The following is a 26,243-nucleotide window of genomic DNA, read 5'->3' on the forward strand; positions in this document are numbered from 1 at the left end:
CACCTCCAAATGTACTTGAAACAGGAAGATGGAGAACTAGGGTTTCCACACTTGAAACTATATTACCAAGCGGCTCAGCTGTGCAACCTAATCAAATGGTATAAGCTCATGTCTGAAAAGCACTGGTGCTTTATCGACCATGCAATAGTGGGCATAGATGTGTGGAAAGTGCTCTGGTTCCCCAAACGACACCGTCCTGTCGGGGTCTATATTTCACTGGTTCTGCGAGCTACGATGAACATATAGAACAGAGTTCAGATGTACCACGGTATATTTACCGCTATGTTTCCCCCTGACTCCTTTCATAGGCCACCCGGATTTCCCCCCGCCCAGGCAGGGCAGGTTTACCTTAAATGTCAGAAAGCCAACTGTAAACGTGTGAGCGATCTCTTCGACGCAGCGGGGATAATGGACTTTCCCCAATTATTTGGTAACTATGGCTTACCTAAAACAACCTACTGGCAGTATCTGGCCTTATGGCACTGGGTCACGCAGCCACATAACCGCCCACATGCAGGACGCCCTTTAACAAAATTTGAAAAATGGTTCATAACCCGACAGTCAGACAAACGCCTGCTTTCCAAAATATATTCTGTTTTTTTTGTACCCACGCAGCGAGTTAAGACCACCGTGCAACGAAGATGGGAGTCGGAGTGTGAACATGGCGGTGAGGTCTTAATAAGGGAGGCCTAGCTTTACCTACTCACTTATTGTTATGCATTTCATTTTTTTTAAACTTTAGAATCTTGGCCAACAAAACTGATTCCTCTTCATTAGGTTTATTATTTGAGGCAATGTTACAGGACGTGGAGCAGGGGCAGGAATATTTCCATTACAAGTTCGGAGATCCTAAGTTCTACAAAAAAGTTAGACATAAGATTCTGGGAGCAGAATTAAAGAATTGGATGAACATCAGAAGGGGTCTCAAAATTCCGTATTATGCAGTACAGGCTCCAATCTGGGACTCTCCCGGTACTCCCGAATGTCTGCAAGACCAACTCTGTCAACCACCTAAATTGGCCAGTATTAGATTCTGGGGAGATCTCCAAAAGGACTTGCAGTTGATCAGTTGGGAGTCACTATCCAGTTTAACTCGAGGGACACGGACATGATTGAAGTTTTATCAGTTATCCGCTTGGTGGGCAACGCAGACCTGGGGCAAGGATGATGTCAACTTGAAATTTGATTCAGTCTCTAGAACAGGTATCTGGAAAAGGGAAGTTTCTTTTTGGTACTGGGCCCTTTTGGAACTCGGTGAAGATGTGGAATCAGAAGGTAGAAGACTTTGGGGTAGTGATTTTGGAGCCAATGAATAGGAAACACGTATACTATATAAATGCCACCTATAACACAGACATACCAAGATTCCCTAGCTACATACTCTTTAGGCTCCCCAATGCCTTAACTTGCTCTCTAGGATCATGCCGGGGAAGAGCTATTACACTGGCACTGAGACCTGCCACCAGGGATACTCTCTAAATGGATAACAGACATAGTCCCAGCAAGGTTAGAATGGCTACAAAGGCTGTGGGAGGGGATCAGCATGGAAAAGATAACAGCAAGCATAACAAATAGGTTTTCCCCGCTTTGACAAAACATGGCGTTCCATTTCAGAGTTCCTGTCAACTGAATTCAATGAACTTACATGCCCGAGATATCTACGGGAACTCAGACTCACCAGGGACTCCCAATAGATGCACCTCACTGTGGTAGATTTGCTCATGGGATGGACAAGCTTTTCTCTCCAAACTCTGGGCCAATATGAGCTTCCTGAAATTTCTTCTGCTATTTCCTTTTCTGACCTACAGCTATACTTTTCTTACCATTTTTTTTGGTAAAAATTTTATTTTCAGTTGTAAAACACAGTATAAAACAGTTCAACAAGCGACATTGCTGAATACAGATTACCTACGGGCAGCGCAATTTCGCAGGAAGAGTCTCAACGGCATCGTAGCACAAATAGTGCAGAGTCAAGGCCTAATTTCCCGCCCATGCAGGCAGCCGGAGTGGAATAAGGGTGGCACAAGCCCAGGTCGCTGAACCCATCTAGAGGAGCGATGGACGTCGCACAAACAAAACAATCCTCAAATAACCCCCCACCCTTCCCGCCCATCCCACCCCCTGTGGTGATGACAGCCATTCATACACACATACATACGTCTCACAATTAGAGTTGAAATAGATGGAGCGCGCGCACCGAGGAAGGGCAGACTGCCGAGGGCAATCCACGGGAAAGGAAGCGGACCAGAGGTCCCCAGCGGAAGATGAAATTCTTAAAGTTTCCCAGAAAGATGTCCGCCACTCTCTCCATACTCAGAAGTCTCCACAGTCTCGCGTGCCACAGGGAGATCGCTGGGGCATCTGGCATCTTCCATGCCGCAGCGAGGGTGAGTTTAGCTGCCCCAAGGCAGAGCCAAAGAATCTGCTTGTCGGCTCTCGTTTGGTGTGCAAGGTCCGGGTCTCGGAGCCCAAGTAGGACATGGTCCAGTGATGGAGATACTGGGTAGCCAAGTATTTCTTTGAGGTGGGACAAAATCTCCTCCCAGTAGGGGCGGAAGATCGGGCAGTCCCACCAGATGTGGCGGAAGTCCCCTAGGAGACCGCAGCCTCTCCAACAGCGGTCTGATGAGGACGGAAAGATGCGGTGCAGTTTGGATGGGTACAGGTACCAGTCCATCATTGTTTTGAGGTGCGCCTCTCGCAGCGCTATCGAGCGATTGTGCGTTACTATGTCTCGCCAGAGGCCTGCCCATTCGGGATCGGCGATGTCCCTCCCAATCGTTTCTTCCCAATGCCCCATATAGCGTGGGCGGGGCGAAGTCGCCGTAGTGAGCAGAAGCTTATAGAGAAAGGAGATGGCACCTTTCATGGAGGAAGTGCGGAGAAGGAAGGCCTCGAAGGTGGAAGGTGGTCTCACAGCTGCATCGCCCGTTCCGGCGGAGGTAGCCCAGTGGAGAAGCTGGAGATGGTGATACCGCTCAGACGGGGGGACCCCATAGTCTCTCATGCAGTTAGCGAAGGTGAGCGGAGCGGTGCCATGGAAGAGGTGAGTAAGGGCTCGAAACCCCCCCTCGCGCCACAGTCGGAAGGGAGCTTCTTGCAGAGCCGGGGGGAAGGCCGGATTGAAATGAATAGGGGTAAAGGGTGACGGGAACGTCGTCCATCGGTCGTCGCCCGAGACTGTATCCCACACCTTCAGTACCGTGCTGGTGGGGGTACTGATATAGGCATTCCTGGGCCTATCTCCCTTGGGTTTCCGGGCCAGATCCCATTTGGATTGACCAGCGACACTCCTGTCCATATGCAGCCAGTGTTTTTCTGAGAGTTGCTGGGCCCACTCCACAATAATAGCCAATTGAGCCGCTTTATAGTACAGGTGCAAATCAGGAAGACCCACTCCCCCCTCCGACCGTAACCGACGCAGTGTAAAAAAGGGGAACCGGGCGCGCCCGTCCTGGCAAATGAAGCGGAGCATCAGAGTTTTGAGGCGGCTAAAAAAATCCAGATCCAGTGGAATGGGAAGGGCCTGAAAAAGGTAGAGGAATTTAGGGAGGAGAACCATTTTAATGGCGTGTATTCTGCCCAACCATGAGATGTATTTGGGCCTCCAGCGGGCCAAATTAGCCCGTATGGACGCCAGAAGCGGGGGGAAATTTGCAGAGAACAGGCCTCTCACGGTAGGTGTCAAGTGAATTCCCAAGTACAGGAGGGATCCGGTCGCCCAGGACAGGGGGGTCAAAGGTCGCACTCAATCAATTTCAGCCGGTGACAGTGTGAGGTTTAGGATGTACGACTTCCCAAAGTTCACCCTAAATCCGGCCACTTCCTCAAACTCGGACAGGACCGATTGGACGTGTGGGAGCGAGCGGACAGGGTCCTCTATGGACAGTAGAACGTCATCCGCGAAGAGTGAAATCTTGTGCTGCTCTCCTGTGAAGGGGAGTCCCCGAATCCCCTCGTGCTCCCTCACCACCATCGCGAGCGGTTCAATGCTAAGCGCAAAGAGCAGAGGGGAAAGGGGACAGCCCTGCCGGGTTCGGCGGGAGTGAGAGAAAAAAGGCGACAAGTGTCCATTAACGGTCACTCTGGAGCGGGGGGGTATTGTAGTTCGCCCGGATCATCGTGATGAATTTGTCCGAGAAACCGAAGGCCGCCATGGTACGAAACAAAAACCCCCAGTCCACCCGATCGAAGGCCTTCTCCGCATCTAATCCCACCAACACCGCCGGGAAGCGGAATCTATCAGCTTTTTCGATCAAGTGGATCACCCAACGCAAGTTATCGTGGGTCTGCCGTCCCGCGATAAAGCCCGACTGATCGGGGTGGATAAGGATTGGCATCAGGTCCTGGAGGCGCCGTGCAATAATAGCGGAGTACAGTTTCGCATCGATATTCAAAAGGGCAATCGGTCGGTAGGAGGAGCAACTAGCGGGATCCTTCCCGGATTTAGGAATGACCGAGATCACTGCCTCGGCCATAGAGCCAGAGACGCAGCCAGTCTCAGCCATCGCGTTGAAGAGATCAACTAGGTAGTCACAGATCTCGGTGGAAAAGGTCTGGTAAAAAAGCGCGGTATAGCCATCCGGCCCCGGCGCCTTGTGAGGTTTCAGGGCTTTGATGGCGTCGAGAATTTCCTCCCGGGAGAAGGGGGCCGCCAAGAGTTCGTTCCGGTCCGCCGAGACTTGAGGGAGAGCCAAGTCCGCTAGATATCGCTCCTGTGCTTCAGGGGCGAGAGCGTCGCTGCGATAGAGGTCGGCGTAAAAGCGGCCAAACAAGGCCGCCTTTTCCTCGTCTTGGTGGAGGGGGTCCCCCGCTTCGTCTCGCATGCTCCCAATGTATTCCTTTTCCCGTTTGTCCCGAAGTTGCCGGGCTAAGTGTCTCCCCACCATGTCACCCCGCGCATTGGAGGTTTGGCGCAGACGTAGGAGAGTAAATTCCGCCCTGTTGTTGTAGTGGGCCCTCAGCTTCCCCCGTACCGCCGTAAGGGGGCGAAGGGTGAGTCGGGAGGGGTTCAACTTATGCGCTGATTCCAGGGCAGCTAGTTCGGCTTCCAGTTTCTCCCGTTCCGCCCTCCGCAATTTGTTAAGATTAGCGTTCAGCGCAAGGCACGTGCCCCTCAGGGAAGCCTTGCAGGCATCCCAAGTCGTGAAGATAGAGGTGTCCGAGACCGGGTTAACGGCCCAGAAGTCTCGGATGGCCGCACGCAAAGCCTTGCAAGAAGTGTTGTCTCGGATCAAGGCGGCAGGAAAGTACCATTTACGAAGTTCGTCACCTTTCGCCGACCAGCTTAGCCCAAGGACCAGCAAGCTGTGGTCTGAGATGGAGAGTGGAAAGATGCTGGAGTCGCGGATATCACCCCGAAGGGCTTGGCTCAAAAAGATATGGTCGAGCCGGGAGTAAGAGCGATGGACAGAAGAAAAGAAAGTGTAGTCTCGGGATTGGGGGTGCAGTGCGCGCCATCCATCAATCAAACCCAATGTACCTATCTTACTCTGCGTAGCTGAGGAGAACGAGCCGGCATCGGCTCTAAGGGTGCCAGAACTATCTAGGAGTTTGTCCCACACTAAGTTAAAATCACCGAGAAGAATCAAATGACCCTCAACAAAGTTTTCAGTTTTACGCAGCAGGTCTTGGAAAAAACTATTCTGTCCTGAATTAGGAGCATACACCACTACAAACGTACAAATTTGTTCACGCAGCAAACATTTGACCATCAACCAGCGGCCCTCCCTGTCACTGTGCATCCCCAAGGGTTGAAAATGAAGGGACGCACGAAACAAAAGGGCCACCCCCCTATGTTTGGTGGAGGCCGAGGATTTATAAATAAGCGGAAAGTGCCTATGTCTAAGTCGGAGCTCATCCTTACGCGTCAAGTGGGTTTCCTGCAGGCCCACCACATCTAGCTGATGGTCAATCAGGTATTTCCAAATTTTTTGGCGCTTCTGCAGTGAGTTCAAGCCCTTCACATTCCAAGTGGCAACATTAAGTGGCATAGCGACAATGTAGATCCACCCGCTCTGCAAACCCCACAACCACCCTCGTTTCCGAACTAGCCAACCTTGCGGCCCAGCTCCCCCAGGCCTCCCGGCTCTCACCGCTCCTCACCCCAACAGCAGTACACACAACATACCACGCAAACCTGTCATCACCACCCCCCAGAACAACCCACCCAACCCCAATCCCCATCGTCCCCTCTACAACCCCTCCCGCAATTAACACTTCTGAACCCCAACCACCCACTAGAGTAATCAAACATCCCCAGATCTCAACAGACCCCCCCTCATTAACCACCCAAGTCTCTCCCAACCCACCCCGCCTCCAAGTCCCACCCAAGAACAAAGAAAAAGTACTTAGCAATCCCAACGAGGAAGAAGTTGTCGTGGCCCTCCTGGGCCGGGGATGCGGAGTCCAAGGAAGGACCCCACAGGCCACGGTACGGGGTGTCTTCTCCAAAAGTACACTGAAACCCACGATACTGGGCAACACGTGCCCCTCCGGCACCAACCGGCTGGCGGCTCAAAGATTAAGCGGCGCCGGAACTTTGCTGGGACGACGCTAAAGTAACCGAGGCCACCGATGCTACTGCATTCCCTCTCTCTTGCTGGCTAGCTACACGATCCGGACGCCCCCGATCCGAGGGCGGGCCCACTCTCTGCCACGAGGAGGAGTGCCTGCGTCGTCGCGGCGGCGACCCGCCAGCGCCATGCGAGGGAGTCTCATCATCCAGACCCAACAGGCCCTTCGCTTCCTGGAGAGATCGAATCTGCACCAGCCTGTTCTCCCAGCAGAAGATGATGCGGAAGGGATGACCCCACGAATAGGAGATGTCGCGGTCCCGAAGGAAGGCGGTCACTGGGCGGAAATCCCGTCGTTTCTGGAGGGTCGATGCCGCCAAGTCCTGGAACAGCAGCGGGCGGTGTTCTCTGAACTGCAAGGAAGGGATAGTCCGCGCCTTACGCAAGATCCTCTCTTTAAGCTGGAAATCGTGCACACAGGCTAAGATGTCCGGGGGTGGCCCCCCGCCCCTTCTAGGGAGGCCGACCCTGTGCACTCTGTCCATCCTGATCTCCTGAACGTCAGCGTCGTCTAGTACTTGCAAGAAGAGAGCCTGGACATACCCCCTCAGATCGCCTGCTTCCCCGTCCCAGGGCACTGCCCGAATACGGATGTTGTTCCGGCAGGAACGGTTTTCCAGGTCCTCCGTATGGGCTTGGAGATCCAGATTCTGCTCCGTGAGCCTAATTATATCTTGCTGCAGTTGATGGACATCGTTCGCCACGTTCAGGTCGTGGTCCTCCAGCGTGGCCACTCTTTCTCCGAGGCCATCCACGTCCCGCCGCACCTCACGGAGGTCCGATGCTAGTTGGGCGCAGAGTTCAGAGATGTCCTCCTTGATAGAGGCAAAGAGTTCCGCCATAAAGGCCTTGGTGGCGGGCGCCTCATCGTCCGAGGTCTTGGGCGACGCGCGGGGTCCGGGAGACGGTGGGTGTTGAGAGTTCTTAGCTGCGCCATCTTTCCCAGGCTTTCCCTTGCGCTGTGTGGATGACATCACGCCTCCTCCGTGAAGCAGCTACCTCCCAGGTATTCACAAGGCACCGCAACTCCCGAAAGGGAAGAGCCGATCTGTAGTCAGGTCCTCCCCAGCAGAGGCTCCAATGGACAGGTCCCAACCAGCACCGCAGGCGTCTGTCTCCGGGCCACCGTCTCTGGGGGCTGTGCTGCCGAGTCTACTGCCAATTCCGCAAGAGCAGGGGACCCCCCGTGTACATGGACCAGGCCTACGGCCAGCCCTGCAGTGGTCAGATGGGGTGCAAGCAGGGGGGGGGGTGCGATGGGACCCCACTGGTGTTCGTGTTGCAGGGAGCTGCGCTGCAGTAGGGCCCTCTCCACTTCCTGCGTTGCTCCGAGATATGACAGGGGAAGGAAGGCGCCGGTCTGGGGCCCGAAGAGGCCGCTGGGTCACCCCCTCTGCCACCCCTCTCCGGGTAAGCTGAAGAACTACTCTCTGCTCGGGGCAATGTCTCAGATCAGTAGGGGTCAGGCGCCTGCCCCGAGACTGGGAGCTCCCTCGCCGCAATATCCCCCTCACCTCTTATGCACCACGTGCTGATTTCGGGGCCCGAGCCTGCCAGGTACCCAGGGCCCGGCCTCCCAGGGATTGCGCTGCCGGGAAGGGTGCTCTCTCTTCTCCCCTGTCAGCCCCTTCTCAAGATGGCAGTCCACGTGGGTCCACTTCGCCTCGTTAAGCAGGGAGCCGGGTCAGTCAAGCACTACAGGCCGGGGATCCCAGGTCGCATTCCGCCAAATCACCTCCGGGCCCTCCAGGGTTCCCGCCGGTCCCCAGCCAAGCACTCAGTCCAGGGGCTCATGAAGGGACCCCAGTCCGCCGGGAACTCCCCCTGTAGCTGGTCCCCTTAAGCTGCGTCTACCACTCCGGTGCTCCACCACACTCCTATGGCGCCCGGAGCCGCTTCCGCCAGAGTCTTTGGGGGGGGGGGGGGGCAAGTGCCAGTACAGATTCCAGGGGCCCCCTCTGCCGCAGTCCCCCCTCGGTGCTCCGCTCCGCCGACTGCAAAGCCAGGGCCCGCGCTCGCGCAGCTCTCAGGGCCCGAGAGCGCCAACTTCTGTCCGTAGGAGACCCGGAGCTCCCCGCCAGGCCCTCACCTAGTCTGCGTGGTTCTTCGGACTCACCACTCCGCCTCAGGGCCACCACAGCGGAAGACGCGGTGAGGAGATCCCGGTCAGGCCTCTCCCTCCATGCAGCCGAAGCGGGGGTGGGGGGCGGGGAAGCAGCGAGGCCGCCGCCTCAGCAATAATCACCGCTTCACCCTGCCAGCGCCCCCCCGTCCCTATGTCGCTCACCGGTGGGGAGTCGGGTCCTCAGAGTAGCGGAGGTCAGAAGCGGCGTCCCCGTCTCTCCCCCGCTGACGTTTTCTCCGCGGTGCCGCAGACCGGAAGTTCGGCCCACTCCGCTAAGCCAGGCTGGGGATTAAAAGGCCGCAGACCGCCACCGCAACTAGGTCCGTCTGTGGGCTCGGCAGGTCCTCCTCGAGGTTCCGGACCGGACCCCCCAGCACCTGGGGTCACCGCAGCACCCAAAGGAGCAAGAAGCAGGTCGCCTTCGTAGCTAAAACAAAGCTAAGCTGGGCTTGGCGCCGGAGGGACACAGAAAGACGTCTCACTCCGTCGCCATCTTGGCCACGCCCCCCCCTTTCTTACCATTTTTAATATTCTTATAATATATTTTTATATTTTTACTATAGTATAGTAAAAATACAGAATATTCTTAAACTTCTGCCCCGAATTGACGACGAAGGCAACACCTTAAATGAGCACATAGGTGGTGTTCCACTTGTAACCGGACACTTGTTGGAGGTTATTCCTTCTCTCCCCCAGGAAATGCTTTTGACTCTGCTGTCCTTGGTGAAAAGTGGATCGCCCAGTGATCCCGCACCACTGAACGTCCTCGAAGGGTAACACCCATAATTGCCCCTATCATCACGGACGCGATTAATTCCTCACTTGCTACAGGAATAGTCACCTCCAATTGGATAGGGGCCATGGTAAAGACAGTACTGAAAACCCCCAATCTAGACCCATCAGACCTGGGCAACTGCCGCCCCATTTCCCTTCTTCCCGGGATTGCCAAGATTGCTGAGAAATATGTTAACCATACCCTTTCAAATTTTCTAGAATCCCATTATTTGCTTCACCCCTCCAAAACAGGATTCTGCCCATGACAAAGTACGGAAACCACTCTGTTAGCAGTGGTAGAAGAAAGCAGAAAGATCCTGGAATCAGGAGGGTCATCGGCCATTATACTCCTCGACTTGAGTGCAGCATTTGATACAGTGAATCGCCGTATCCTGATTCACGGTCTCAGAAATATAGGAATAACTGGCACTGCATTGCAATGGTTGTGCTCCTTCCTGGAGGGAAGATTTTTCTAGATATTTGAAGGGGAGACAGTTTCTAAACCCTTGCCTTTGCTGTGTGGTGTCCCTCAGGGCTCATCGCTGAGCCCGAATCTTTTTAATGTGTATATGGCCCCGCTGGCAGCTGTCGTGGCCCCTTTCGGAATCCACATGGTGACCTATGCAGATAATACCCAATTGGTTGTTGCGTTGAATCAAATTGCCTTTACTCATGTCTTGAGGAAGTTTCTAAGTGGATGGGCGTCCCACCTTAATCTCAATGGTGAAAAGACTGAGATCATGATCCTGGGCAATCCCTCAAGCTTTGCATTAAGCACTATGTGGCCAGCATGTATCGGCCCAGTCCCGGTCCCTAAGACCGAGATAAAGAGTCTCGGCATCTGGTTAGATCAGTACTTGACATTTAGGGTGCAAGCAAGGAAGACCGTGGCTACTTGTTATGACCTGCTCAGAATGGCTCGCAAAGTGCTTCCTCTTCTTCCTTCCCAGGCCAGAAAAATATTGGTCCAATCACTGATACTCTAGAGGATAGATTATGGAAATGCACTATACTTGGGGGCACCAATAGCAGTAATTAGGAAACTTCAAACTGCGCAGCCAGACTGTTGTCGGGAATGTCTAATCGCCTATTGGCAAAACCTGCCCTTCGCTCCTTTCATTGGCTACTGGTGAAAGAAAGATTCAGTTTTAAGGGCCTCTGTATTGTCCATAAGTCCCTGCGACCATGATCCTGACAAGGCCAACCGGAACCTACGCTTGGACGAACTTCACCTGGTTGAAGTCACAAGGATTAAAAGGGCAAGAAGTGGCGGCCAACTCTTTTCTCATAATGCGACCAAACTCTGGAACGCACTGCCACTGTATCTCCGCAGGGAATCTAGCCATCCTGCCTTGCAAAAGCAGCTGAAGACACTACTGTTCCCCCAGGTTTCTCTTCTACAGGTTTCTAGTCTTGCCCAGAGCTGGGATGCCCCCGGGTAGCCAGGCGCTATACTATATAAATGTCTTTTTCATTTAATTTCATCTCTCCCCACCTGCCGCTGGATGTAGGTGGTGGCTACTGTTCTGATAACAAAATTCAATAAAACGTTTTAAACCATAAAACACACCAAGAGTGTTTGCTTGTTTTACAACGCCTTGAGTCCCCATCGATCTGTTTCGCAGTCTTGAATTTTATTACAGAGGCTATAGACATACATGCCATTAGCTAAATATTAATGATACTGATATGCTGTAATTTTTTGTATGTGAAAAATGTGCTGTTATGGTCATATACCTGATCAAATAAAGATTTTAATTGATTGACTGAAATGTGTGCACCCTGATTCTTCATTAAATATTTTGGATAATTCCGTAATCAATGGCTTAATTATTCCCTTTGTTTTAAATTTAGACTATTACTTACATTTAGATTTGCTAAGGCATCTTCAGCAGAGCTGTTTTGAGGGGTGATGTTAAAAATCTGCAACCGCTAAACCTCATTTTCAAACTCGTTCAATGGCTTTAATAAATTGTCATGATATATTTGGTATTTATTTCTTGTTTGGCATATTAGTTTGATAAATGGCTTCATTTACTCGTTTTATAATTTATATGGGCGTTAATTTACCAAAAGGGTACTAGTGAAAGTGACATCACATGACGTTTGACCCTAGTGATCTCACAGGAAATGCTGTGAGATAGAGAACCTGGTGACCTCACAGGAAGCAACACCACTAAGTTTGAAAAAAACGTCTTCAAGCCCAAGGTAAAAAAAAATATCAAAAAAGCTACTAAATCAGAGAAAAATGTAGCTTAGTTAATACCCATGTACAATCTAGAGTGCTGCCGTATTGTGCTATGTTATGAAAGACAGGGTTAACCCATATACGTCACTGGGACCTGGGTAATTGAACGTTATGAACAGAGGGGTCCCAGACTGGGAAAAAAGGAGAAAGGGATTAAAGCGAATAATAAGGACAAATTGGACATACATAAAAGAAACAAGACAAATCTGAAGTACAATGTTTTAATTCACAATGTACTGGAAACCATGTTTAATGGCTACACATTAAAACAGATACATTTTTCAATTTGTTATAATTAAATGCCCATATGTACAGAGGGAGGGGGAGAGGAGGTTGGGGGGGTTTGTGCAGTGAGGGCGTATAGTGGGGATATACTTAGCAAAACAATCTTAAATGAAAAAGAACAATAAATGCAATTCTTTATGTTCACAACAAACTTTCTAGATGATCCCCTGGTCTAAGGGTCACACACGATGTATGAATCAATACGAAAAACTTTTTTGAACATCATGCTTCTTAAACAGCTGTGTACATCATGCTAGCGGTAGAAGTTGGTGGAGTGAGGTAGAAGTCTACATTTCGACCCAAATTATGATGCAGGGAAGGTTCCCCTTGTGACGCGGGTCTTCGTCAGGACAACAAGGTGGGAAGGGAGGGGAGGAAAGGGCAATCCTCCTTAAGTATAAGGAACCAGACTTCTTCTATGTATTGACGAAGATTGTCACCAACTGGTGTAGATGCTCACTGTCCAATAATTACTCAAAATGGCAGGGGACACCGAGCTGATAGATCCGTCCAAATGCTATGCAAGGCGGCTTCACAGGGCAAACCTTTCCATGAAGGTAATGACGGAACCAGGTCGTCACTCAGTCACACAAAATCCCAGTTTTGTTAAATGCCGCCTCTCGGGTCCAAATACCTAATATAAGATTGCCGTACACTTCACTAATTCAATCCATCTTCGTTGCGGTTATAGGTAATACCAACGGCACACCGGCGCACCAGTGACAAGCTATGACACATACAGTGCCCAATTGCAACTGGGAAACTTTTTATCATGTGAGATATAAATACTTGAACAGCAAAAGTAGCTGTGGAGTATTCATAAGAATACAGAAAGCTAAAACAGTGACTGTATAGGGAAAAAAACATATGTGATATCTTAAGACATCTTACAAAAAAATGCAATTGTTTAATATGTTGCTTAAGAAGCCTGCAACATGCACAAGATGGCCCAGCCCCCTTCAAATATTTATCACGGTATTCAAAGACGTTTTCACAAATATGTATATCACAAACAATTCATGGATGATTGTGAGAAGTTGGCCTGATGTGCAGTGTTCACTATTCTAGTGATCACTATATATCAGTCCAAACAACCCTTATTGATGATTGGTTGTAAGTCAACCTTATAGACCAGCTATCCTAGTAGCATGGATACGAGCAGTCTAAGGCTAAGACTCTAGAGGGCGTGTTAAGCCAGCTGTTTTACCATCACATTACCCCTTGAACACCCAGTGAAAGGACACCACACAAGTTGTTATGAAAATAAACAGTGTATTTATTTATAACAAGACTACCCTGGCTCTTTATGAGACAGGGAGCTAAGCACACAACAAAAACTCTTACGAAAATACTTAAGTTAGCACGTTATACACAAATGCCCGAGGGGCACGAAAAACCATATACTCTAAAAGTGGAATGCGAATTACTAGCAGGTAAGTAACAGTTCTAATAGGCTTTGGAATCGCTAGGACTGGACTAGGGAATCGTTAGATTACTACTAGGAGGCCCAGGGGACTCGGGTGCAGAGTGTGCACTCTCACGCGGGATGCGGGACAAAGTCTATGGAAGCTAGAATTCACAAAGTTAGTGTTCACGGGCGAACCCGACCTGGTAGGGAGAAAACGACAGTGGATCCTGACCCTTGGATAGTGAGGCTATGCTGGGACACCGGAGTGCCGAAGTTACCTAGCCCAGGGGCTGCAGCTGCATAGGTCTGAAAAGACGTCGGGGATCTCGTTGCCGGACCAGGAGCCTGGAAGGAAGAAGTTGCTGGCAGGCGACCAGTGGAGAAAAGTTCGATGGATCCAAGCCTGGATCAAGGAAGAAGGAAACCTGAAAGCAGAGGGGACCAAGTTCTTGAATCACTAGCCAGTGATTAAGTGGGCACCAGGATGGCACCGGGCGAAGTCACCGCAGTCAGGTGAGTGGGCACTGCTGGGCTCTGCAGTCTCTCGGACCAGGAGGCGTTGTCGGCGACCAGGATGGAGGTGCGAGCTGTCCCACGAAGGTTCTTGCTGTCGACGTCGCTGGACCCAGGATTGGGCAACAAGTCTTGGCAAATGCAAGGCCCACGCGGTGGACCTAAAATGGCGTCTTGGGCGGACCAGGAGGGTCCAGGGTACTTCTCCGATGGAGGGAAGCAAGGGCCAGTCTGGAGCAACCAGACCAGCAGCAGAAATGTCGTCGGGCGTCGTCAGGAAGGCCACAAGCCAGCGGGCTAGTAGCCAAACAACGCGGTGAGCAGTAAAAAGCAGAAGGGCCCCACGCAGATCGTGGAGATGCTGGGGGGCTGCTCTTCGGTGCTGGAGCTGCTCAGGGTGGGGGCTTCTCGGACCCCAAAGCACTCACCAGGAATTCACTCGGCGGGCTTGCTGGAAAGAAGTCGTGCAGTCTTGCAGATGGCCGGTCCCTTGAGGTCTCGTCGCACCCACGGTTCTCAGCTGGGCTGTAGAGGTGGGTAGAGGTCAGAGGTGCCAGGGAAGCCGGTTCTCGTCGAGCTGGGCAGTCGGATTCCGGAGGAAGGACTTGCAGCAGACCGCAGTGTTCTTAGATGGTGCCTGCGGATGCAGGGTGACTACTCCTTAGTCACAAGGGAGAAATCTTAGGAAGAAGTCTTGAGTTCCTTTCGCAGAAAGTAGTTTCAGGATTCAAAGATGATCTGATTTGGAAGGGGGCCAGTCTCTACCTTTATCCTGTAAAAAGGGGCTGGCACGCGACTAAGTCCTGCCCTATGGGTGGGACTAGGAGGGGGGTGGTTACACCCACTTCCTTGGCGGGCTTTTCCCCAGCACAGGGTCTGGAGTGGCCCTGGAACTGGTTCCAGCCAGCCTATGCACAGTGAGCACCGGGGTGCCACGTGCAGTCACCTTCCTCTAAAGCCCTGCCTACCTACAATACACAAAACCCTGTCTGGGACGGTGCTGGCACCGCCCCTGGCAGGAAACCCTTTGTCCTTATCTCCTGCTCTGGGAGGACTCCCAGCAGCAGGAGGGCAGACTTGTGTCTCGGTGGCAGCATCCATTTTGTGGATGCTAAGGCTCTGTCTGACTTTTAACCGGGTTATAGGTTACATGCATGTCGTGTCCCTCTAGAAGGGTGGAATGCTAACCCCGTCGCCAGAATTGGCGAGGGGTTAGTATTCCAATTCGTATGACACCTTACTCGACATGTTTTGATAAAGCGATACCAGAGTTGGCATTTAACCGCGAGGATTATAATGCACTTAAGAGTATATGGTATGCGATATCATGGAAACGGCTAAGGGATGGATCCCGAAAGCCGCAGACAGGCTCAGCTCATGCCAGAGCACCATCTCACACGATTCCAAGCACTCTGCCTTCAGGATTGTTAAGGCCTGCCATAGGAGTGACTGATAGGAGATCTGTGTGTCCATTTTAGGGTTAGATATAGGTATACTATATCTAAAGCAAAGGGTGAGTACACCACCTTGCCCCAGCTGTCGTGCAGCCAGTTGTGTCAGTGTTAGTTAGTCAATCCAGGGGTGGCACAATACATGCTTCAGCCCCTGGGAGACTTCTGGGTGCACCTCAGCCCTGGGTACAGGGACTTGGAGAGGGCCCAGTGCCAATTCAGTACCTGAGTACAATTTGGATAGAGAGAACAGCTAGGCTGTGGGTCTGATTAGCAGGCCCACAGCCAGGGAAAGTCGTAAACCAGTGCAGCAAAAAGCAAAAATCTGGGTGATCATAGGATTGCAGACCCTACTCTCCTACATGACCCCCCCCAAACTTTGGGACAATAAACTAACCTTGACCAGGTGAGTCTTCTTGCTCTAAGTGGAAATACCTGGAGAGCCCATCAGCATTGCTGTGATCAGTCCCAGGTCTATGCTCCACTGTAAAATCCATCCCCTGTAGGGAAATGGACCACCTAAGCGGTTTGGGGTTTTCACCCTTCATCTGATTTAGCCACAAGAGGGGCTTATGGTCTGTCTGAATGGTGAAGTGAGTGCCAAACAAGTAGGCCCTCAGCTTCTTCAGGGCCCAGACCACAGCAAAGGCCTCCCTCTCAATAGCTGACCAATTTTTCTCTCTGGGTGTCAACCTTCTACTAATGAAAGCAATAGGCTGATCATTACCATCAAAATTCAGTTGAGACAGAACAGCTCCCACACCCAACTCAGAAGCATCTGTTTGGACAATGAATGGCTTGGAGTAATCTGGACTCTTGAGGATAGGTGCTGTGCACATGGCCTGCTTTAGGTCATTGAATGCTTTCTGACAGCTTGCTGTCCACTGAACTTTCTTTGGCATCTTCTTGCTTGTCAGGTCATTAAGGGGGGTCACTATGGACCCATAATTTCTGACAAACTTCCTATAGTACCCAGTCAGGCCCAAGAAAGCTCGAACCTGAGTCTGGGTGATTGGAGGAGTCCAGTCCTTGATGGCCTGTATCTTACTCTCCAGTGGCTGAACCTGGCCTCCACCTACAAGGTGGCCCAGGTATACAACCTGTGTCTGCCCTATCTGGCACTTTGTGGCCTTGATAGTGAGGCCTGCCTTTTGCAGGGCCTCTAACACTTTCCTCAGGTGGACCAGGTGATCCTCCCAGGTGGAGCTAAAGACAGCAATATCGTCCAGATATGCTGCACAGAAGTCATCCAGCCCAGTGAGGACTTGATTCACCAACCTTTGGAAGGTGGCAGGTGCATTTTTCAGTCCAAAGGGCATTACCACAAATTGATAATGCCCTCCAGGGGTAGAAAATGCTGTCTTGGGTTTGGCTTCCTCAGCTAACCTGATTTGCCAATACCCAGCTGTCAAATCAAATGTGCTTAAGAAGTTGGCAGAAGCCAATCTATCTATAAGCTCATCTGCTCTTGGTATTGGGTGGGCATCAGTCTTAGTGACTGCATTGAGGCCTCTGTAGTCTACGCAAAACCTCATCTCTCTCTTACCACCCTGGGTGTGAGGCTTTGGCACTAGAACTACTGGGCTAGCCCAAGGGCTATCTGAGGGCTCAATGACTCCCAGTTCCAACATTTTCTGCACTTCAGTTTTGATGCAGTCTCTAACATGATCAGGCTGTCTGTAGATTTTACTCTTGACAGGCAGACTGTCTCCAGTGTCAACCTCATGGGTACACCAATCAGTTTGGCTGGGTGTCAGAGAGAACATATGTCTGAAGGATTGCAGAACTTGCCTGCAATCCTGTTGCTGATGTTCAGTGAGGCTGCCACAAAAGACAACACCATCAACTGACCCATCATCAGGATTCTGAGTGAGCAGGTCTGGGAGAGGGTCACTCTCTTCCTCCTGTCCCTCATCTGTGGCCATGAGCAAGCTCATGTCCTTCCTGTCAACATATGCCTTGAGCCTGTTAACATGGAGCACTCTGAGAGGGCTCCTGGGAGTTCCAAGGTCCACCAAGTAGGTAACCTCTCCCTTTTGCTCAATGATGGTGTGGGGCCCAGACCATTTGTCTTTCAGAGCTGCTGGGGCCACTGGCTCCAGCACCCACACCTTCTGTCCTGGCTGGTACACAGTCAGTACAGCCTTTTGGTCATGCCAAGCTTTTTGAAGTTCCTGGCTGGCCTCAAGGTTTTTAGATGCCTTTTCCATGTACTCAGCCATCCTGGAGCGGAGACCAAGTACATAGTCCACTATGTTGGTTGCAGGCTTTTTGAGAGGTCTCTCCCATCCTTCCTTCACCAAACACAGGGGTCCTCTTACAGGATGCCCATACAGAACCTCAAAAGGGCTGTAGCCAACCCCCTTCTGTGGGACCTCTCTGTAAGCAAACAAGAGGCAGGGGATCAGGACATCCCATCTTCTCCTAAGAGGTTCAGGTAGTCCATGAATCATCCCTTTCAGGGTCCTGTTGAATCTCTCAACAAGCCCATTGCATTGTGGATGATAGGGTGTGGTGAACTTGTAGTTCACACCACACTCTTTCCACATGGCAGTCAGATATCCTGACATGAAGTTTGTACCTCTGTCAGAAACGACCTCCTTAGGGAAACCCACTCTGGAGAACACTCCAACTAGGGCTCTTGCCACTACAGGGGCTGTAGTGGTCCTAAGGGGAATAGCCTCAGGATACCTGGTGGCATGGTCCACCACCACCAGTATAAACTTGTGTCCTGATGCTGTCTGGGGTTCCATTGGACCAACAATGTCAATCCCCACTCTTTCAAAGGGAACCCCCACCACAGGTAGTGGTATGAGGGGGGCCTTTGTTGTGCCACCTGACTTACCACTGGCTTGGCAAGTGACACAGGAGCGACAAAACTCCTTGGTATTCTCATTCATATGGGGCCAGTGAAAGTGTGAGACAAGCCTGTCCCAAGTCTTTGTCTGACCTAAGTGACCTGCAAGGGGAATCTCATGGGCCAAGGTGAGAAGGAAACCTCTCAGAGACAAGGGGATGACCAGCCTCCTGGTTGCACCAGGCTTGGGGTCTCTTGACTCAGAGTACAGGAGTCCATCTTCCCAGTATACCCTGTGGGCACCTGTGGCATTCCCTGCAGCCTCAGCAGCAGCCTGCTGTCTGAGGGGTTCAAGGGAAGGGCAGCTCAACTGTTCCTTCCCCAGGTCTGCTCTGGAGGGTCCCCCTGAGCCCAGAAACTCAACTTGATCAAGTTCAAGCTCTTTAGGCTCAGTTTCCCTCAGCTCTTCCAGATCAGCCTCCTCAGAGACTTGATCCTCAACCTGGGGCAAGGGGGAAGGCAAAGCCTTACCCTTACTGCTCTTCTTCTTGGAAGGTGTCTGGTCCATCATTTCAGGATCCAGCACCTGTTCAGTGGGGCATTTTCTGGCCTGTGACCTAGTCACAGCAAGCACATGTGCTGGCAAGCCTAACATCTCCATGTGAGTCCTCTGCTCCACTTCTGACCATTGTGATGACTCCAAATCATTGCCCAACAAACAATCAACTGGGAGGTCTGAACTGACTACAACTTTCTTTTGTCCCTTCACTCCACCCCAGGAGAAAGCCACAATTGCCACACTATGACTAGTAGTGACATTGCTGGCATTGGTCACCAGGAAATCAGTACCTGGCATGATCTGTCCAGGGTCCACAAAGTTAGGTGTCACCATGGTGACACTGGCACAAGTGTCCCTATAGGCCTGAGCCATTTTGCCATTTATCAAAGGTGTCTGCCTGTATTTGCCCAAAGTATTGGGACTTATTTCAGGGGACATATCCATATCCCCTGTACAGACAAGGACAGCCTGAGTGAGTGTGCCAACTAAGTTGTCAGACCCCTCAGTACCCAAGGTTAACCCAACTAATGCCTTGGGAGGGACACTACCACTACTGACTGTACTAGGGGGTGCAGTTGCTTTAGGAGCTGTAGTGGCAGGAGTTTGTCCTCCTCTTTTGGTGCACTCACTAAACCAGTGAGATTTACTTTTGCAGTACTGGCACCACCTTTTTGACTGGCCTTCTTGAGTCTTCTTCTTCTGGGAAGCCTGACCCCCACCCTCTTTGGTTTGTTGGGGACCTGGTGAAGACTTCTGGTCATTTTGCTCATTCTTAACATTACCCTTCTGGTCTGCTTTCTTCTGACCACCCTGGTTCTGGTTCTGGTTCTGCTTGATCCTTGTCCTGACCCATTTGTCTGCCTTCTTTCCCAATTCTTGGGGAGAGGTCAGATCTGAATCAACAAGGTGCTGGTGCAGCAACTGGTTCTGACAATTGTTCAAAATTTGTTCTCTCATCATTAGATTATACAATCCTGTGTAATCTGTAACCTTGCTACCCAGCAACCAGCCCTCCAAAGCCTTAGTGGCACAATCCACAAAATCAGACCAGTCCTGAGACTGAGTTTTCTGGGTGTCTCTGAACAGCAACCTGTACTGCTCAGTGGTTAAACCAAACCCATCAACCAGTGTATTCTTCAGGACCTGGTAATTGTTAGCATCCTCCACTCTTGTAGTGAGGAGCTTATCTCTACCTTTACCATCAAAGGAGAGCCACAGTATAGCTGCCCACTGACTCTGGGGAATGCCCTGCACAGTGCAGGCCCTCTCCAGAGCAGCCATCCATTTCTGGATATCATCCCCTTGCTTAAAGGGGGGCACTATTTTAGTCAGGTGTTTAGTATCTAAACCCTTCTCTCTATCTCTTGGGAGATTGCTGCCACCAGTGGGTGCTAACCCACTTATCTGCTGCTCTCTAGCAAAGGCAAGCTTCTCTTTGGCCAGGGCAAGTTCTTCCCTTTCAATCCTCAGTTCAGCTTGTCTCATCCTAGCTTCATGCTCCCTTCTCTGAGGGGAAGTGAATCTCCTCTGTGGAGGATTCCTTCTCCCCTGAGAAGAGGCATTAGAGTGCAGAGATCTATTGGAGTCCCTAGAAAGAGATCTATCTCTCCTAACTCCAAGGTTAGGCCCACTTCGGGTTAGTACTGGGGGTCCCCCAGATCCTAGCCCAAGTAAGTCTAAGTTGGTCCTAGTTAGCCTTCTGACTACCTCAAGACCTTTGTCTACTTCATCCCCAGAGAGTTCCTCCTGATCCCCCTCCTCAACTGCTGAATCAGTGTTGGGGAGGTCTGGATCCCCAGAGGTTCCCTCTAAGGCTGGCATGTTCTCATGTAACTGAGAAAGCTTTCTGGCATCATATGTCTCTAAGAGACCTATCAGAAAGGGAATGGTGGGGTTAGACCCCTGCTTCAGTTTTCTGGAGACACAGATTTGTCTCATCTCCTGGAAACTGAGAGCTGCATATCTAAGTGACCTGTGGAGGGTCAACACTGACCAGGGGAGTCTCAGTAGAGTCCCCCTGAGTCGACATGCTTTTCTAGTGAGGTGTAAGTGGTGCACTTACCTACACTATATGTTTGCCTACTGATCCCTTGCTAGAGTTGTAGTTTAGGGTGTGCTAGGCCCTAGGAGCTACAACAGCTGGTTCAGTAGAACTCAGAGTATTCTAAGCTAAGTTATATGTACCTTTAGTACTTATGTGATCTTTCACAAGATATTCTTAGGGCATGTGTGGTAAAACAACAGCAAGCTCAAATCCCAACCGCTGCTCACCAATGTGAGAAGTTGGCCTGATGTGCAGTGCTCACTATTCTAGTGATCACTATATATCAGTCCAAACAACCCTTATTGATGATTGGTTGTAAGTCAACCTTATAGACCAGCTATCCTAGTAGCATGGATACGAGCAGTCTAAGGCTAAGACTCTAGAGGGCGTGTTAAGCCAGCTGTTTTACCATCACATTACCCCTTGAACACCCAGTGAAAGGACACCACACAAGTTGTTATGAAAATAAACAGTGTATTTATTTATAACAAGACTACCCTGGCTCTTTATGAGACAGGGAGCTAAGCACACAACAAAAACTCTTACGAAAATACTTAAGTTAGCACGTTATACACAAATGCCCGAGGGGCACGAAAAACCATATACTCTAAAAGTGGAATGCGAATTACTAGCAGGTAAGTAACAGTTCTAATAGGCTTTGGAATCGCTAGGACTGGACTAGGGAATCGTTAGATTACTACTAGGAGGCCCAGGGGACTCGGGTGCAGAGTGTGCACTCTCACGCGGGATGCGGGACAAAGTCTATGGAAGCTAGAATTCACAAAGTTAGTGTTCACGGGCGAACCCGACCTGGTAGGGAGAAAACGACAGTGGATCCTGACCCTTGGATAGTGAGGCTATGCTGGGACACCGGAGTGCCGAAGTTACCTAGCCCAGGGGCTGCAGCTGCATAGGTCTGAAAAGACGTCGGGGATCTCGTTGCCGGACCAGGAGCCTGGAAGGAAGAAGTTGCTGGCAGGCGACCAGTGGAGAAAAGTTCGATGGATCCAAGCCTGGATCAAGGAAGAAGGAAACCTGAAAGCAGAGGGGACCAAGTTCTTGAATCACTAGCCAGTGATTAAGTGGGCACCAGGATGGCACCGGGCGAAGTCACCGCAGTCAGGTGAGTGGGCACTGCTGGGCTCTGCAGTCTCTCGGACCAGGAGGCGTTGTCGGCGACCAGGATGGAGGTGCGAGCTGTCCCACGAAGGTTCTTGCTGTCGACGTCGCTGGACCCAGGATTGGGCAACAAGTCTTGGCAAATGCAAGGCCCACGCGGTGGACCTAAAATGGCGTCTTGGGCGGACCAGGAGGGTCCAGGGTACTTCTCCGATGGAGGGAAGCAAGGGCCAGTCTGGAGCAACCAGACCAGCAGCAGAAATGTCGTCGGGCGTCGTCAGGAAGGCCACAAGCCAGCGGGCTAGTAGCCAAACAACGCGGTGAGCAGTAAAAAGCAGAAGGGCCCCACGCAGATCGTGGAGATGCTGGGGGGCTGCTCTTCGGTGCTGGAGCTGCTCAGGGTGGGGGCTTCTCGGACCCCAAAGCACTCACCAGGAATTCACTCGGCGGGCTTGCTGGAAAGAAGTCGTGCAGTCTTGCAGATGGCCGGTCCCTTGAGGTCTCGTCGCACCCACGGTTCTCAGCTGGGCTGTAGAGGTGGGTAGAGGTCAGAGGTGCCAGGGAAGCCGGTTCTCGTCGAGCTGGGCAGTCGGATTCCGGAGGAAGGACTTGCAGCAGACCGCAGTGTTCTTAGATGGTGCCTGCGGATGCAGGGTGACTACTCCTTAGTCACAAGGGAGAAATCTTAGGAAGAAGTCTTGAGTTCCTTTCGCAGAAAGTAGTTTCAGGATTCAAAGATGATCTGATTTGGAAGGGGGCCAGTCTCTACCTTTATCCTGTAAAAAGGGGCTGGCACGCGACTAAGTCCTGCCCTATGGGTGGGACTAGGAGGGGGGTGGTTACACCCACTTCCTTGGCGGGCTTTTCCCCAGCACAGGGTCTGGAGTGGCCCTGGAACTGGTTCCAGCCAGCCTATGCACAGTGAGCACCGGGGTGCCACGTGCAGTCACCTTCCTCTAAAGCCCTGCCTACCTACAATACACAAAACCCTGTCTGGGACGGTGCTGGCACCGCCCCTGGCAGGAAACCCTTTGTCCTTATCTCCTGCTCTGGGAGGACTCCCAGCAGCAGGAGGGCAGACTTGTGTCTCGGTGGCAGCATCCATTTTGTGGATGCTAAGGCTCTGTCTGACTTTTAACCGGGTTATAGGTTACATGCATGTCGTGTCCCTCTAGAAGGGTGGAATGCTAACCCCGTCGCCAGAATTGGCGAGGGGTTAGTATTCCAATTCGTATGACACCTTACTCGACATGTTTTGATAAAGCGATACCAGAGTTGGCATTTAACCGCGAGGATTATAATGCACTTAAGAGTATATGGTATGCGATATCATGGAAACGGCTAAGGGATGGATCCCGAAAGCCGCAGACAGGCTCAGCTCATGCCAGAGCACCATCTCACACGATTCCAAGCACTCTGCCTTCAGGATTGTTAAGGCCTGCCATAGGAGTGACTGATAGGAGATCTGTGTGTCCATTTTAGGGTTAGATATAGGTATACTATATCTAAAGCAAAGGGTGAGTACACCACCTTGCCCCAGCTGTCGTGCAGCCAGTTGTGTCAGTGTTAGTTAGTCAATCCAGGGGTGGCACAATACATGCTTCAGCCCCTGGGAGACTTCTGGGTGCACCTCAGCCCTGGGTACAGGGACTTGGAGAGGGCCCAGTGCCAATTCAGTACCTGAGTACAATTTGGATAGAGAGAACAGCTAGGCTGTGGGTCTGATTAGCAGGCCCACAGCCAGGGAAAGTCGTAAACCAGTGCAGCAAAAAGCAAAAATCTGGGTGATCATAGGATTGCAGACCCTACTCTCCTACAATGATCCACTGTTTTCCCAAGGAGAAGTCAGAATGAAGGCTCTTCAGTTTAAAATAGGTTATTTATTCAGATTTCTTTAAAAAGCAAATAGCCGACGCGTTTTGTCCGTTACCGGACTTCTTCAGGGCTATAAAAATACAAAAACATAAAAGTGCTATTTACAATAGTGTAGACAAACATTTAAAAACACTTCTTGACAAAAACCAGATTTATTGCATACAACAACGTCTGTCCATAATCCCCATATGTACAATAAATTCTTTCTTGGAAAAACCTTCTCTCCAAATACTTTTTCAATGACACAATTGTCAGGAACACACACTGAACTAAAAGTGCATCTTGTTGGGTGATTAGCCGCGCTCTACAAGTTCACACAACATACCCACTGGCATAATAAAACTTGAAGAAGACTCTCTGCAAGGTACATGGAGTGCCCCTCTCCGCACTCAATCGGGAGCTCTACTGTCAGAGTACTGTGCTGAGTGCGCCCCCTGGAGTTTGCCCCCCCCACACACACAGGGATGCAGGGGCCCGTGTTCCACCACTGAACATACCAACATTCAAAATCAATCTTTTGTTGACCAGGTGTCAAATCACAGCTGGCAAATGACCTATGCCATGTGCAACACTGGCCAGCCAATCCCAACTGTTTTTGCTAACAGTACTTTGGATTCTGCGATACACAGTTTGGCTTTTAAGGTATCATTCCCAGTCCTAGCTACCAAGTGGTGTGGCTTAAAAGGCAGTTGTGTCTGTTGAACTCACACTAGCCCCAGACAACATGCAAATGCTCTCATAGTTTTATAGCATACAAATGTTATTGTGCATTTAAAACATGCACTATTCTATTTACAACTTACTCTCTGAAAAATATTCACAGGCAAACTGAGATTTCTACATACAATTTTTCAAACTGGGAAATTTCTACTGAACATCAAAATCTATAATAATGTTCACCAGGGCAGATGTTCCACCAGTGAAAAATTACAGGGTAGCTATTTACTTTACATAAAACAATTGCTTCTGGGAATCTCGGCATTTAAGAAAATGCTTGCTCACAGGTGTACCTTTTTTATTTTATTTACTGCTGCAAGTGACATAGACCATCTTGGAAAAGTATTAAAAAAAAGAAAGGAAATAGTGCTTGCATCATTCAGTAGGCTCGTGCATATATATTGGTTTTAGATATATCTTTATTGGTATTTTAACATTTCAATATTGCTTACACACATGTATCACCAAGAATATAACAGGGTACCAAGTACAGCATTTACATAGTTAATTGCCACCATCTCTCTCCTGTACCCCTTGTTCAATCTTGTTTCTGACTCTGGCATCCACATGCAACAGACTATATTGGTCCCATATAATTTTCGATTAAGTATTCCTGTTTTAACACTGCGCTATTTATACTCCTGGGGAGTTGCAGGTACCTGTGCATTTATTAACTATATCGTTTTTTATATTTTATATTTTATATTAATAATCATATCCAGTGGTATCCCCTAAGTGCTGTATTTGTCTGTGCACCTTCAGCTTGTGTGCTGTTTGTGCTCTATCCACTAACGGGAGTGGGGTGGGGAGCAGGCCATCGGTGGTGTATCCCCCCAGTTTTTAGGGTCTGCTCCTATTTTCCTAGTTATGATCTAACAGCCGTATCACTCTCTGTCTCTATACTCCTATCCATGTCTTCCTGCTCATCGATATGCTCGTCTCTTTTACCGAGCCAGACTCAATATTTGTGTCCATAATTCCGCTTTTGTGGGTCTGCGGATCACCCTGGCTTCTTCTTGGTGTATGGCTCTTTCCTCTGTCCTAGCCCACTTATCCACATCTTTCTCCCTTGTCGCTAATGGGGGACCCTTCGGCACTTTCCAGTTCATGGCTCTCTGCCTGCGTGCAGGTAGGTCTGCAAACCGGGAATCCACCTTCTTAGATTTCGGGAACAATCCAAGTAGATTGATTGATTGATTTTAGCTTTTTTATAGCACATGCTGTCACCCTACGGGCATCCTGGTGCTTCAGACAAAGAACTAACCGTGACCAGAGTAGAACAGGTCGCCGCAGAGGAGGGAACACAGTCTAAATCATGGAATAAAGCCAGGTTTTTAAGTTCCTACGGAATTCTAACAGAGAGCTAACTAATCTAAGGTTCTAAGGGAGCTCGTTCCATAGTCGAGCGCCAACCCTGCTAAAGGCCCTTCCTTCAAGACTGGCCCGTTTGAACCGAGGAATTGACAACAGGCCAGTACTGGAAGAACAAAGCTCCCTTATAGGAAGATACCAACTGAACCTTTCCTGTAGGGGAACCGGGCCAAGCTCATGCACAGCTCGGAAAACCATACATAGAGCTTTAAAGTGGACCCTTTCCCTAACCGGCAGCCAATGAACCTCTCTTAAAGCCGCTGTAGAAGAGGTACTCCGTGGCCTGCCAAGGGCCAGTCTGGCTGCTGCAGACTGGATTCTTTGCAATCCTTGAAAGATGTACCCAGGGGCTCCCAAATAAAGGCCATTGCAGTAATCCAGC

The sequence above is a fragment of the Lissotriton helveticus genome, chromosome 2_2, assembly GCF_964261635.1.
Source record: "Lissotriton helveticus chromosome 2_2, aLisHel1.1, whole genome shotgun sequence".
NCBI lineage: Eukaryota > Metazoa > Chordata > Amphibia > Caudata > Salamandridae > Lissotriton > Lissotriton helveticus.